The 12,482-nt window shown below is 36.0% G+C and overlaps 1 protein-coding gene across 3 annotated transcripts in view; it reads left to right on the forward strand.

Annotated features, from left to right (window-relative positions):
- Window positions 1-12,482, forward strand: part of TRPC6 (transient receptor potential cation channel subfamily C member 6) — a 114,857-nt gene that overhangs the window by 53,095 nt on the left and 49,280 nt on the right. The window lies entirely within an intron of this gene.

Genomic DNA, 12,482 nt, shown 5'->3' on the forward strand with positions numbered 1-12,482 from the left:
TGAAATACAATATCTGCAAAGCTAAGTTTACAATCTTGCTTTACTATTTGTTACTAGTATGAACTCAAGGAGTGTTCTATAGATCATAACTAGTTCTAGGTACTGTAGAGAATTCATAAACATTTTTTTAAGGTACTCAGTCTTAGCTTTTTTTTCAGCTGTATTAAAAAATATAACAACAACAAAAACAACACTTTTCCCTATGCATACCATTTCTGATCCTTATTGATCACCGAACATTTCTTCATGTGTAAAGTGGAAGAACAAAGCCAACTTTACCAACTGCAGTGAAAAGTAAATACAATAACCTCTATAAAGTGATTGGCACATAATAAACTCTAGTAGTTGTCGGTTCTCATCCTCCCAGTTCTAGTCAAATTAATATAAAATATATGTTCAGGGGCTTCCCTAGTGGCGCAGTGGTTGAGAATCTGCCTGCCAATGCAGGGGACACGGGTTCGAGCCCTGGTCTGGGAAGATCCCACATGCCGCGGAGCAACTAGGCCCGTGAGCCACAACTACTGAGCCTGCGCGTCTGGAGCCTGTGCTCCGTAACAAGAGAGGCCGCGACAGTGAGAGGCCCACGCACCGCGATGAAGAGTGGCCCCCACTCGCCGCAACTAGAGAAAGCCCTCGCAAAGAAACGAAGACCCAACACAGCTAAAAATAAATAAATAAATAAATATGGCTGAAAAAAAAAAATGTTCATAAGTGTTTTTCCAATAATTGTATTTATACTATTTTGTTTTTTGTTGAGAGATAATTGACATATAACATTGTATTAATCTTAGCTGTACAACTTAATGATTTGACATTTGTATGTATTGCAAAATAATCACCACAATAAGTTTAGTTAACATCCATCACCACATATAGTTACAGATATTTTTTTCTTGTGATGATAACTTTTAAGATCCACTCCCTTAGCAACTTTCAGTTATCTTATAACTGGTAGTTTGTACCTTTGGCCCCCTTCACCCATTTTGACCCCACTCCCTACCCCCTGCCTCTGGCAACCACCCATCTGTTCTCTGTGTCTATGAGTTCAGGTTTTTTGTTGTTGTTGTTTTGTTTTGCTTTGTTTAGATGCCACATATAAGTGAGATTGTACAGTGTTTTTTTTTTTTTTCTCTGTCTGACTTATTTTACTTAGCATAATGCCCTTGGGGCCCACCCATGTTGTTGCAAATGGCAGGGTTTCCTTCTTTTTTTTTTAACAGCTGAATAATGTTTCATTGTATATATACATCACATTTTATTTATCCATTCATCCATCTATGGACACTAAAGTTGTTTCCATGTCTTGGCTGTTGTAAATAATGTTGCAATGAACATGGAGGGGTGTAGATATCTTTTTGAAATAGTGATTTCATTTTCTTTGAATACATACCCAAATGGGATTACTGAATCATATGGTAGTTCTATTTTTAATTTTTTGAGGAACTTCCATACTGTTTTCCATAGCAGCTGCACCAATTTACATTCCTACCAACATTGCACATGTGTTTTAATTTTACTTACATAAATTTTATATAATTTTATTTATAAAGCTAGAAAAATTATAGTAACTATATCGTGAACTTACAACTTTACTTGACACAATTGGCATGCTCAAAATCAAACTCTACCAAATTGCCATGTTTCATTCTCACTGAGGGTGGACAAATATATTTGAATTTATTACAAGTAAAAATTACTTTAAAATACAGTAGAATAATAATAAAAATGAAGACTATTTATTGAGCACTTATTATCAAGTAGTAAATGCTTTACATTATCTTTACCTCAATGAGAATAATAAGAGTACTTACTACATAAGATTGTTAAGCTTCCTTAAGACTTGCAGAGCACTCAGTATTATGCAAGGGCTATAACTGATATTTCCAAATAAAATACATACAATATTATAATCCTCCCACAAATCCTGTGAAATAGGGTCATTATTATCCTTATTTTGGAGGAAGCCAGGGAGTCAACAAATGGGCACATCAGAACCTGAATCCATGTCTGGTTACTCAAGCATTTGTGCTTTAAACCACTGTGAATCTGAAGCATTTGATGAAAATTTACGAATTTGGTCACAGGATGAGGAAAAAAAATGTGTAGCTTTACAAAGTCTGACGTTGCTATACTAGGAATGGTATAAAGGACAGAGTTATATAGATTAGTTTTGAAAGTCATTGGGGCAACATTTACTATTTATGATGATTTCTAACACTTTGCCCTATATTTCAAAGGAACCAGCCTATTTAAAAGAGAGCATTGTGGATTATTGGAAGATCTTAGTTGTATCAAGTGAGTATATAAAAATTGGTTGATTTAGCCTTGTGACCATTCTAATATTCAGACATAAAATTATTTTATCCCACAGATTCATGAGCTAAAACCTGATGTGTTGTTAATTAGATTACATCCTTCTAGGTAGGAGAAATCCTAAATGAATACACTGTCATTTTGTAAGAAGTGAAGCAGATGTAGTTACACCTTCAGTGTAGTCGGTCTACCTTCCCCTCAACTGCCTGAATGATGCAGGGACATTATGAAGAGTCACCCTTACTTGGTAAATACAGGATACACTTTTCAAAATTTGACTCTGACAGCACAGGAAGCCTGTGTAGTATGGTTGTTATACATTTGGTCATTGATGATAAATGATATTCTAATTGTATAGTAAAAAATAAGTTCTTGATATGGAATAAAATGGGTTGGGAAACTCCTAAAAATGTGACAAAACAGAATGCTCTCCATTAATTTTTCTTTTCATACTTTTTTCTTTCTATTACTTATTCATTCACTTGTAGATTCATAGACATTTTGTGCCTGGCTTGCGCTTGGCACTGGAAATTGAAGATGGATTTGGGTTTTAAGAGCACATGTAAGGGGGACTTCCCTGGCGGCCCAGTGGTTAAGACTTCACTTCCAATGCAGGGGGTGTGGGTTCGATCCCTGGTTGGGGAACTAAGATCCCACATGCCTCACAGCCAAAAAACCAAAATGTAAAACAGAAGCAATATTGTAACAAATTCAGTAAAGACTTTAAAAATGGTCCACATCAAAAAAATCTTAAAAAAAAAAAAAGAGCTCATGTATACAAGAAGGGTAAGGGAAACACACAATCAAGGGATGAAGAGAAAAGAATAGAACATAGTTTAAGAACAGTGTGAGCAAGAATGAAGTACAGAATATTCTGAAGATTAAAAAAAAAAAACTAAGACAATGAAAATGACTTGTTAGCCATGTTTACATACAGAGCAAGGAGAAAAACAAGGAAGGGCCAATCTGTTATTTTAGGCACATGGTACAAATTTAAGAGATTGCATTGGGGAAAGGAAAGCCATTTAATGACTACTTACCTTCCACCTTGTTTATTAAACAGAACATCTTCAAACTGGAAAGCTTTGAACAATTATAGTTAAGAAGGGTTTGAAGTCTATAAGAGATGAGGCGTCGAATTGCCTTAAGCTGAATGTCATGAGTCACCAATTTCATAGTAACCCTGCAAAGTAACTACTATTCCCCACCCCCCATCCACCCATTAATAGCTAAGGAATCTGTTGCTCAGAGAGATGATACAGCTAGTAAGTGACAGAGTCCAGATTCCCAACAAAGTCCTTCTTTCTTCAAAACAATGTTCTTCCCAGTATTTGGCATAGCTCCCCAGAGTTGCCTCAAGTCCAGATTCCTAAAGACTCAGTTCTCAGTAACCATAAATTTATTCTTAATTTTTCTAAACTTGTGAACTTGAATTATGTAAGCTCCAAATGCCTCAGAACAAAACCCCTTGAGCTGGAGACCCAATAGTTGAGTTCTGAAGCTTGAATCTCCTAAAATCGAATCCTTAGCTCGTTGGGAGTTACCTACATTTTCACCTTTCTGCCCTAAGGTATAAATGCTATGTGTTGAACTGAGATCAGCAATGGAACCCAGACCTCAACTTCTAAACCCTGAGCCCTCAATCTTCAGTTAAACTGAGCCAGGAATAAGAAGTCCCTTGGGGGAGGGAGCTCCTGTACATTCCAGCCATAATGGACATCTTTCCATTTTCTCTGGACTACTGACTTATACAAGTATGGTTCTCTTTGCCTGGAGTGTTTTTCTCCTCTTCCATCCCTTCTGCTAACTTTTCCTTCTTTCTTACAAGAAGGGAAATATCTTCAGAAGGCTTTCCCTGACCAACAGATTGAGTTGAAAACTCCTTGTTATTCATTTATATGGCACATTATACCTTTTCTTTAATAACATGCATCACCTTCTAATCTTCTGTTTACTTTTCTCCTTTCTGCCATGCCTTAAGTGTCTTTCCTTGCTGTATTCCCCCATGTGCCTAGCATAGTGCCTGGAAGAGCAAATATATGAACTGATGAATGAGTGAACTGTTAAGATCCTGATGGTGGATGTGAGGTGTGATAGTGGTATCTAAAATTGTGCTGAATCAGCAGCAAAGAAAGGCATTCCATAATTTTGTTTTCTAAATAAATTAAAATATGTGCTGCATCCTTTAGTCATCTTTCTCTATAGTTGTACTCTCTTATACATTCCAGGTGCATATAGACTTAAACCTGCATTGTGAGTGGTTGGATCTAGCCCCGGAGGTAGAGATTGAGAGCATGTTCCAGATTTATTATTGCAGTCTAGCACTGTTATCTCCAGCAGTCAGCAGCTTCAGCCTGTGTTGAACACACAATCTCAACAATTCTGAATGTTTCTATATCACATTACCCTCTTTCTCACCCTCAGAATCAGAGTTGTTCCTCCTAAGCCTCATATGAACATTAACTTAAATGCGGATGGATGAATCTTAGTTAAAGGCTCATTTTTTAAAATAATGGACTGCCTGAAATTGAATGTGGGTATCTTTCCTGACAGATAGTTTATAGAGGGAAAATTAAGCTCAGAAAGGTGAGAACTGATGATGCATCAGTGACTCATAATAAAAAATTAAACACATCATTTTCTCTATGCATATGTTTTCATCAGTGATTTCTGAAGGATATAATCATGGCAAAGTCAAATTCACCTAGAGAGCATGTGTTGGGTGTTGTTGGCTTGGCTCTCATCATCCACTCTCCACCCTTTGCACACTCTCCTCTGCCTGGCAGGTTGGCATCAATGCAGACTGTGTAGACGGCATCAATGGGCTCCTTTGTCCCCAGCCCTTGGGTTGGGTACAGCCCATGGGAGAGCCCCTCCATGATATCAGAGGGTAGGAGAGTGAGGTCAAGGTATCAATCCACTAGCTCTCTCCTGGTGGGTTGGCTGTTACCCTCAACCAAAAGTCAGAAATGCTGTCAAGTGGCCCTTGCCTTACAGTTACCCTGTTTAACTGCTTATAACTTCTTCTTCCTTTTGCCCCTTCAGGCTGAAGCCTACACTGTCCTAGACCGGGTACTGTAGGGCACCATGCTGGATTTCCCAAACTCCTGCCAACACATTCCTAGAGTCTCTTCATTAAAGTCATCAGATTACCCAATTTAGGTATTCTGTCTTTTTCCTGCCTGGAATCTGTCTTATACAGAAGTTATTGTTGAACGGGAAAATATGCTTGTGTAATACACAGGACTATGACGGCCGTTGATAATAGAAGCAAAAGGTTTAAACCTGTTTCTTTGATGAGATAATTGAGATATATTTTGGTTGTATTACACATAAACTTTTTTATATTTCCAAGAGTACCCTATCAAAATAGATCAAAATAAATGCATGTGCCCAGAGATCTACAAAAGAGCATTTCAAAGAAGGATGACATGACACATGAAATAAACCACAAGCTGAAGGCTGAAAAGAAACAATGAAATTTCAAAATTAGTTGTTTTACAAAAAGTAAAGTTTCTATAACTGTTCCATTATTTGCTCATGTTTTCATTTTCTCATATAGTTTGGTTTCTACTTTGTACAAGTGAGATGTCAACTGGTGATAAACATAAACAAACAAAAAATATATAACATGCACAAGACATTTTTCAGTCACACTTTTGCTGGTTCCCAACTAAAAGTGACAAAGAGTTCAGGCTTCTATCATTTTGTTTCTCAGAGTAATAAGGCAATGTTGTGATGTAGTGTGACTGATCAAATAGAACGTTAGTGTTTGATGAAATGAGAGGAGTCCATGGGGAAAATCGAAGCTAACTGAATCAAAATAAAGAACTGTTACTTTGAAAAATATCTGGATGTTAAAGGGATTTGGTAATGCATTGTGAAGATGGGTGTGAAGATGGGTGGTTATGCTCTATGCGCAGTGTCAAGGACTGACAGAGCAATAGAGGTGAGAGAATATTAGTTTTGCCTTTAAGGACAAGAAAATCTCCACTTCTGGATCAAAGACAAATCACAAGGATGCCATTTAAAAAATATGCCTTTCAATTTTCTTCATACCCTATTGAGCTTGATGCTTATTTGAAATGAATATAAACTATTATATGTACTCTAGGACACATTGTGGTTAAACCTTCATGTTGTGTGCCTTTTTTTTTTAATAGGGTTGTATATCGTAGTGATTTGCTATCGGCTTAATAGAGGACAAACAGGCTTTGACTTTTATTCCTTTGACAAGAGGGACTCATGCATTTGAAGTTATGTACGGAGCACTTGCAGTGTGCCTTTCTACTAAGTGCTGGGAATCCAGTGGTGAATAAGGCAAAGTAGTCCTTGATCTCGTGAGAGAAAGGAAAACCACTCTGATTGTTTATTGCTCCCTCAACCCCAGAAGAAGGACCAGGAATGTGTGGCTAGAGATTAAGTAGAGTAAAAACAGTCTCATTGTTATAAAATTAGAATAAAATTACTTTTATCATTTATCCTCCTAAAGTAGTATGCAAAATTGCTAGTTGTGTTTGTTGTTAATCTCTAAATATCTACATCTAATTTTTCCCATGGATAATTGTGCATGTAATTTTTCCCAAGGATAATTGTGCATGTAATAAAATATACATTCTAGAATTTTCTTAACTTTCACCTTCCTAGGATACATCTAAAAGTCTACTCCTGTGGCTCTTGCATGCTGCCTGGAATAGTTACGTGCCATTTATGTTTCAACACTTCTGCTTTAGTAGAATTGTGCTTTATTTAAATATTTCAAGGATTTTTGAAGCAAAAAATAAAAGTGAAGCTAGATACTTAATATAGAGCTTAGTTTGTATAGGAGCAGTTCTATTTGATAAAAGTGCATCATATTTGAACAGGATGTAGAGGAAATTACTGCACATGCTCTGGCCTCAAGCACACAGTCCATTTGACTCAGAAGCTAATTCACATTGCTGGCACTTTCAGTAGAGATGGATTATTCCATCTCTCACTATCTGGGGCAACAGGCACTATTCTGCCAGCAAAAAGAATAAGGAAAATGAGGTATGTAAAAACTGTTGTTTTCATGACCTAATCAATATTTGAGTACCATGAGGGCAGTGGCTAGATACACTCTTCCTAGAACTGGTATTTATGTATTGTGATAAAGCAAATTACAAAAATACAGTCATGAATATGTAGGTTACTGAACATTCAGCCATGCTAAATATAGCTAAAAGGATGAAGAAAACAATCCTAATAAATATTTTTCTTAAATAGAAGAGCCCACTTTGCAAAAGTGTGCCCTTTAGGTGGAACGAAAGTGTGTCTTTTGTTGACATAATACTTTGGGCTATTGTTCCTCTTTCTAGTAGACGATTTTTCTAGGTTACATTTGCAATTAATGTACAGTTCTATAATATAGCCTTATAAAATCCATTCTATAATCTGGCAACATCTAGTATCTTTCTTGAAAGGCTTCAAATGTTTGTCATTTAAAAAGCTGTTTTACACATTTTGCTTTTGTGTTTGAAAGTCAAGGATTAAGCAGCACCACTTATGACAAAATACTATACATGAAGCCTTTTGTTGCTTCTTTAGACTGCAGTTGGGAATGATAAGGAGACAGTAAAGCATGCATTTTGTCAACGTGCAAGCACTTTCCCTTTATCTCACTACCCATGCAAGGAGTACTGCCTTCATTGAACATTTAAGAGTTTTCTTCCTAAAACAATCTTAAACACCTCTGTAAACATTCTTTATCTGGCTTTTTCATTGACAGAGTGCTAAAGAGATGATGATGATCCAGGCCTTTTAATAAAAACATATCTGAAAGTTATGTAACTGCAAATGATTAAAATTTGTGATAGAGACAGGAAAGGATTTGAAACTGAAGAAAACATTTTCCCTGGAAATGTCTTTCCTGTTGTTCAAAAGGATGGAAGTTATAGGTGTGAAAGCCATAATAGTTTAGAAGGAAATAGGATATATCCTTAGGATTAGTTCCTTACCAGTATAGAGCTTGCCATTATTCAAATTAATAACATTAAAATCATAAATCATTATTTTAAAAGTTTAGAATTAAAGATGTCACAACTCAGGCTTATTCTACCTCAATGTAAATTTAGAGGTGTTATATGAACAAATAAAACTTTGGAAACTAGGTTAAAAATTGAGATATGAGTAAAGTTACTAATCATAATTTTTCTTTCTATTAAAAGACAAAAACCACTTATGTCAATTACCATCACAGTCCTTGGCTTTTCGTGGGTTTTCTAATTGAATAACAGCTGAAAAATTATAAAGTCAGTGTCCTTCTTCTTCATAAAAATGCATATTCTTATGGCTGTAAAAACGATGAAATCCAAATTTAAGTGCTTTCCACATTCATAATTTCAACTGGCCCTAGAAGTAATCCTGTAAATTAGGCTGGTATAATTATTTCTCTCAATCTTATGGAAAAAAAAGAACAACAAAGAGGCTTGATCCTTCATCTTTTGGTACTTGGCATTATTTTGTGTCAATTTTGTGTCTTTTTTTTTTTTTTTTAGTTACACAAAAACCTTTCTTGCGCTACCAGTACTTTCATCTCACTTTTATAAATCCCCTGATCCTAGGTCTTTTCTCCTTTAATTTTACAGGTTTTCATTTTCAAAGCATTAACCATGTTCAGCAGATACCTCCCCTCCCCCTAACCTTTGAACTTCCTCTTGTCTACAACAGAAACTATGGAAAGTAATTTATACAGAAGACAAGAGAGGAAGTGAAAGGCTAACGAGGTTATTAGAAGTCAGAAAAGTGACTGAAAAAGGGAAGAAGGTTCAGAATTTCAGAAGGAAGGAAATGATGGATGGTTGCTCATGCAACAAATCTTGGTGACTTCTTATCTCTTTCACTTCATCCATCCTGTTAACTCAGAAATAATGCTGCTCTTCTAGAAACTCACCTCTAAGTCAAGAGTCACCTTTTGCCAAAATCAACATTAGGCACTGGCTGATTCTTGTAGGAGAAAATTACATTCTCTTTGTAAAGACTTTAGAAATAATATTTATTTTTTAAAAATGGAAAAGAATATCTCCTAAGGATCACTAGTTATTTGAGGAAAAACTTTAATATAAAGTATTAAACAAACATAAAAAATATAAAATATAAAAACAAACATAAGAAAAGCAACTTAGGAATAAATTCTCTGAAGTGTTCTGATCTGTGTTAGAGTTTTTATCACTGATGTCCCCAGAATTAGGTAAGATACTGTGTCTTTGAAAGCAGAAAAGGTCGTATAAACAGAAACATTTGAAGAATAAAAGATGTTCTTAAAAATTTAATAGCAGAAAAAAATTTTCAAAAGATATATTAGAGGATAAAGTTGAAGAAATATTTCAGAGTACAATGCAAAAAGATAAACCATTGGGAAATAGAAAAGATAAGAAAGTAAAAGGATATTCCAGAATGTCCAACATCCAAAACAAAGGAGTTCCAGAAGCAAAGAACACTGTAAGCAAGAATGAAAACTATCAGAGAAATAAGTCAAAAATATTCTTCAGAAAAGAAGGACATGTTTTTCCACATTAAGAGGTTTACTGAGTGCCTAGAACTATAGAGGAAAAGAGATTCCCTTCAATAAAAAAGATCTTGTAATTGTAGGGCACCAGAGAGAAAGAGAATTTCTAGAATCATACTCCTTGATAACAACTAACAAAAACTAGAATCTAACAGAACCAGACTTTCAAAATTATTGTCATCCTAGAATTCTCTACTCAGCCAAGCTACCAATTAAGTTTGGAGGTAAGACAAAGTCATTTTTAGACATGCAACCTCTCAAGAAATTTATTTCCTATGCCTGCTTTCTCAGTCAGCTCCTGGAGGATGTACTCCATCCTCCAGGGAGTAAACTAAAAAAGAGGAAGATCTGAGATACAGACAATAAGGAACCCAACACAAGAGCAAAGCAAACAGAATCCTTGGAATGATGCTAAAAGGAAGATTCAAAGACAACATATATTCACCAAGTCTAGACAGCAACTGGTCCAGATGAGCAGATCAGAAGGTGACAGGGAGATTCTTCAAGAAGCTAAAATTGAAAAAAACACATAGTATGTTGAATGTATTAAAAGAAGATTTATACTGAAGGAGAAGAGTTTTGTTGAGTTTCATAACTACATAGAACATTAAGCAGATGAATACAGAAAGATGATTTTTAAAGACTGGGTTGCAGGACACAAGGAAGCTGCACCAGAAAAGATACCACAGTATAGTATATACTACTTGTCATACCTATAGCTAGCACCTGCATTGTCATAATGTAAATAGCTACCTACCAAAAGTTATGATATAACTATACTGGAATGATAAGGGACCATGAAGCGTGTGTGTGTGTGCGTATGAGAGAGAGAGAGAGAGAGGGAGAGAAGGATGTGAAGGTAAGGTGGGAGATTGTGAAAGTGAGCTAGATACTCAACTTTCATAGTGGGAAGTCTGTAGATAATACCAAATCTGGAAAAGCAAGAAATAGCAATATTATGAAGTTATATGGATGTAAGGATTTAAATTATAAAATAATCAGCTAAAATAGTTGAAATATATTTCCTTTGGGGATCAGGATATGGAGAAGGTGAAGCATAAGTGACTGCTGTTTTTTGTAACAAGCTTTTAGAGTGTGTAAACATGCACATGCATAACTTGGGTACAATTTAAAATGGAATTAGAAACAAAACAATAGCTATAGAAAGCAAAATAGATATATAAATCATTCTCCTTTTACTTAATAAAAGCTATGGATACATTATCTAAAGATCTATCTTAAAAATTATTAGTATTATAGCATATGTTTGGCTATGGCCCTTAATGTCATTTTTTAAAAATTTACATAGTTGTCAGTAAAACATCAGCCTGGTTAGTTTTGAAGAGGCCGTGGCTGGCTAAAGGGTTCACTGCTGAATGAAAATCTATGAAAAAATTTTGTGAATATGGCAGCATACTCTTGAAGCTCCTTGGAGAGCCACAACCTATTTCTGAGTGGCTGACATTTTGCTAACTTCTTTGGACATCACACTGCCTTTGTCAACATTGCCTGGAGCTTTGGTATCAAGATGGATAAGGGTTAGTATGGAAAGAAAATTAGGTTCTCTTAGCCTGGCCGCATCGGAGGGGAAGATGGCTTATGGGGTCTTTGGATCTATTTAAATTCTCTTTATATGGGGAAGTTTGTGACAGTCTTTGAAGAGGGATGGCTTTTAGAACATTTATGAGGAAAAGAAACGTCTATGACATTAATCATCAATCACACCTGTCTTCTTCTTTTCAGGCTCCCCTTTAACCTGGCTCTTCCGTATTCTGCGGGAAGTTTTCCTTTTCGGGTTTCCAGTTAGTGATAGTGACAAAGCTTCAGCCCTTCAAACTCAAAAACACCTTAAGACATAAAGTTATGAATCACTAGGGAAAAAAAAATCCTCATTGTAGCCGTTCGATCAGAGGAGGAATCACTTTTTCTTATCACAGAACGAAAGCCAACACTGAAGGCTGGCCACCTCTTTGACCACGGTCTCCATCACAGACTCATTCCTTCCCACTTACCACCTGGATCACAACTTTCTCAAGTTACCAGTGATTTTTAGAACAATGCCTAACAGAGTCCAATCCATTAATTGTCCCTGTTAATGAAACCTACGCTGTCGCGTAGTTGATCCCTCTGCCGGAGAAAGCTCTCTACCTATACCTGACCTCATCACACTCTCCCCAAACACTCTGTCACCTGACTCCTGCTATCCTTCCATTTTCAGCATGTCACTTTCTCCCAGAAAGTAGGTTAGATGCCCCTGCTGTAGGTTTATCATGACAATTAAACAGCTGATAACAAGGTAATGGGCTAATTGCCCATTTTCTCCCTTTGAACTCCCTTTGAAGATTTTTAAGGACAGAAAGGTTTCTTTTTTTTTTTTCACCATTGCTTTTTCCAGACCTTATATAATGCCTGGCCCTGGCATAGGAGGGACTCAATAAATATATGTTGACTTGAATGGATTTGCTATTTTCCTGCTTATTTTTTATATTTTCACACTCTATGTCGTAATGGTGACATTTTGGGTCTTTCGTATATCTATACTATCTGCGACTGAAAAACACACATTAATCTCTGTGTGCATGGCACAGAGAGATTATGGGAATTGCCAGAATCTCCACCCCAAATTAAAATGTTAAAATCT

The sequence above is a fragment of the Eschrichtius robustus genome, chromosome 11, assembly GCF_028021215.1.
Source record: "Eschrichtius robustus isolate mEscRob2 chromosome 11, mEscRob2.pri, whole genome shotgun sequence".
Lineage (NCBI taxonomy): Eukaryota > Metazoa > Chordata > Mammalia > Artiodactyla > Eschrichtiidae > Eschrichtius > Eschrichtius robustus.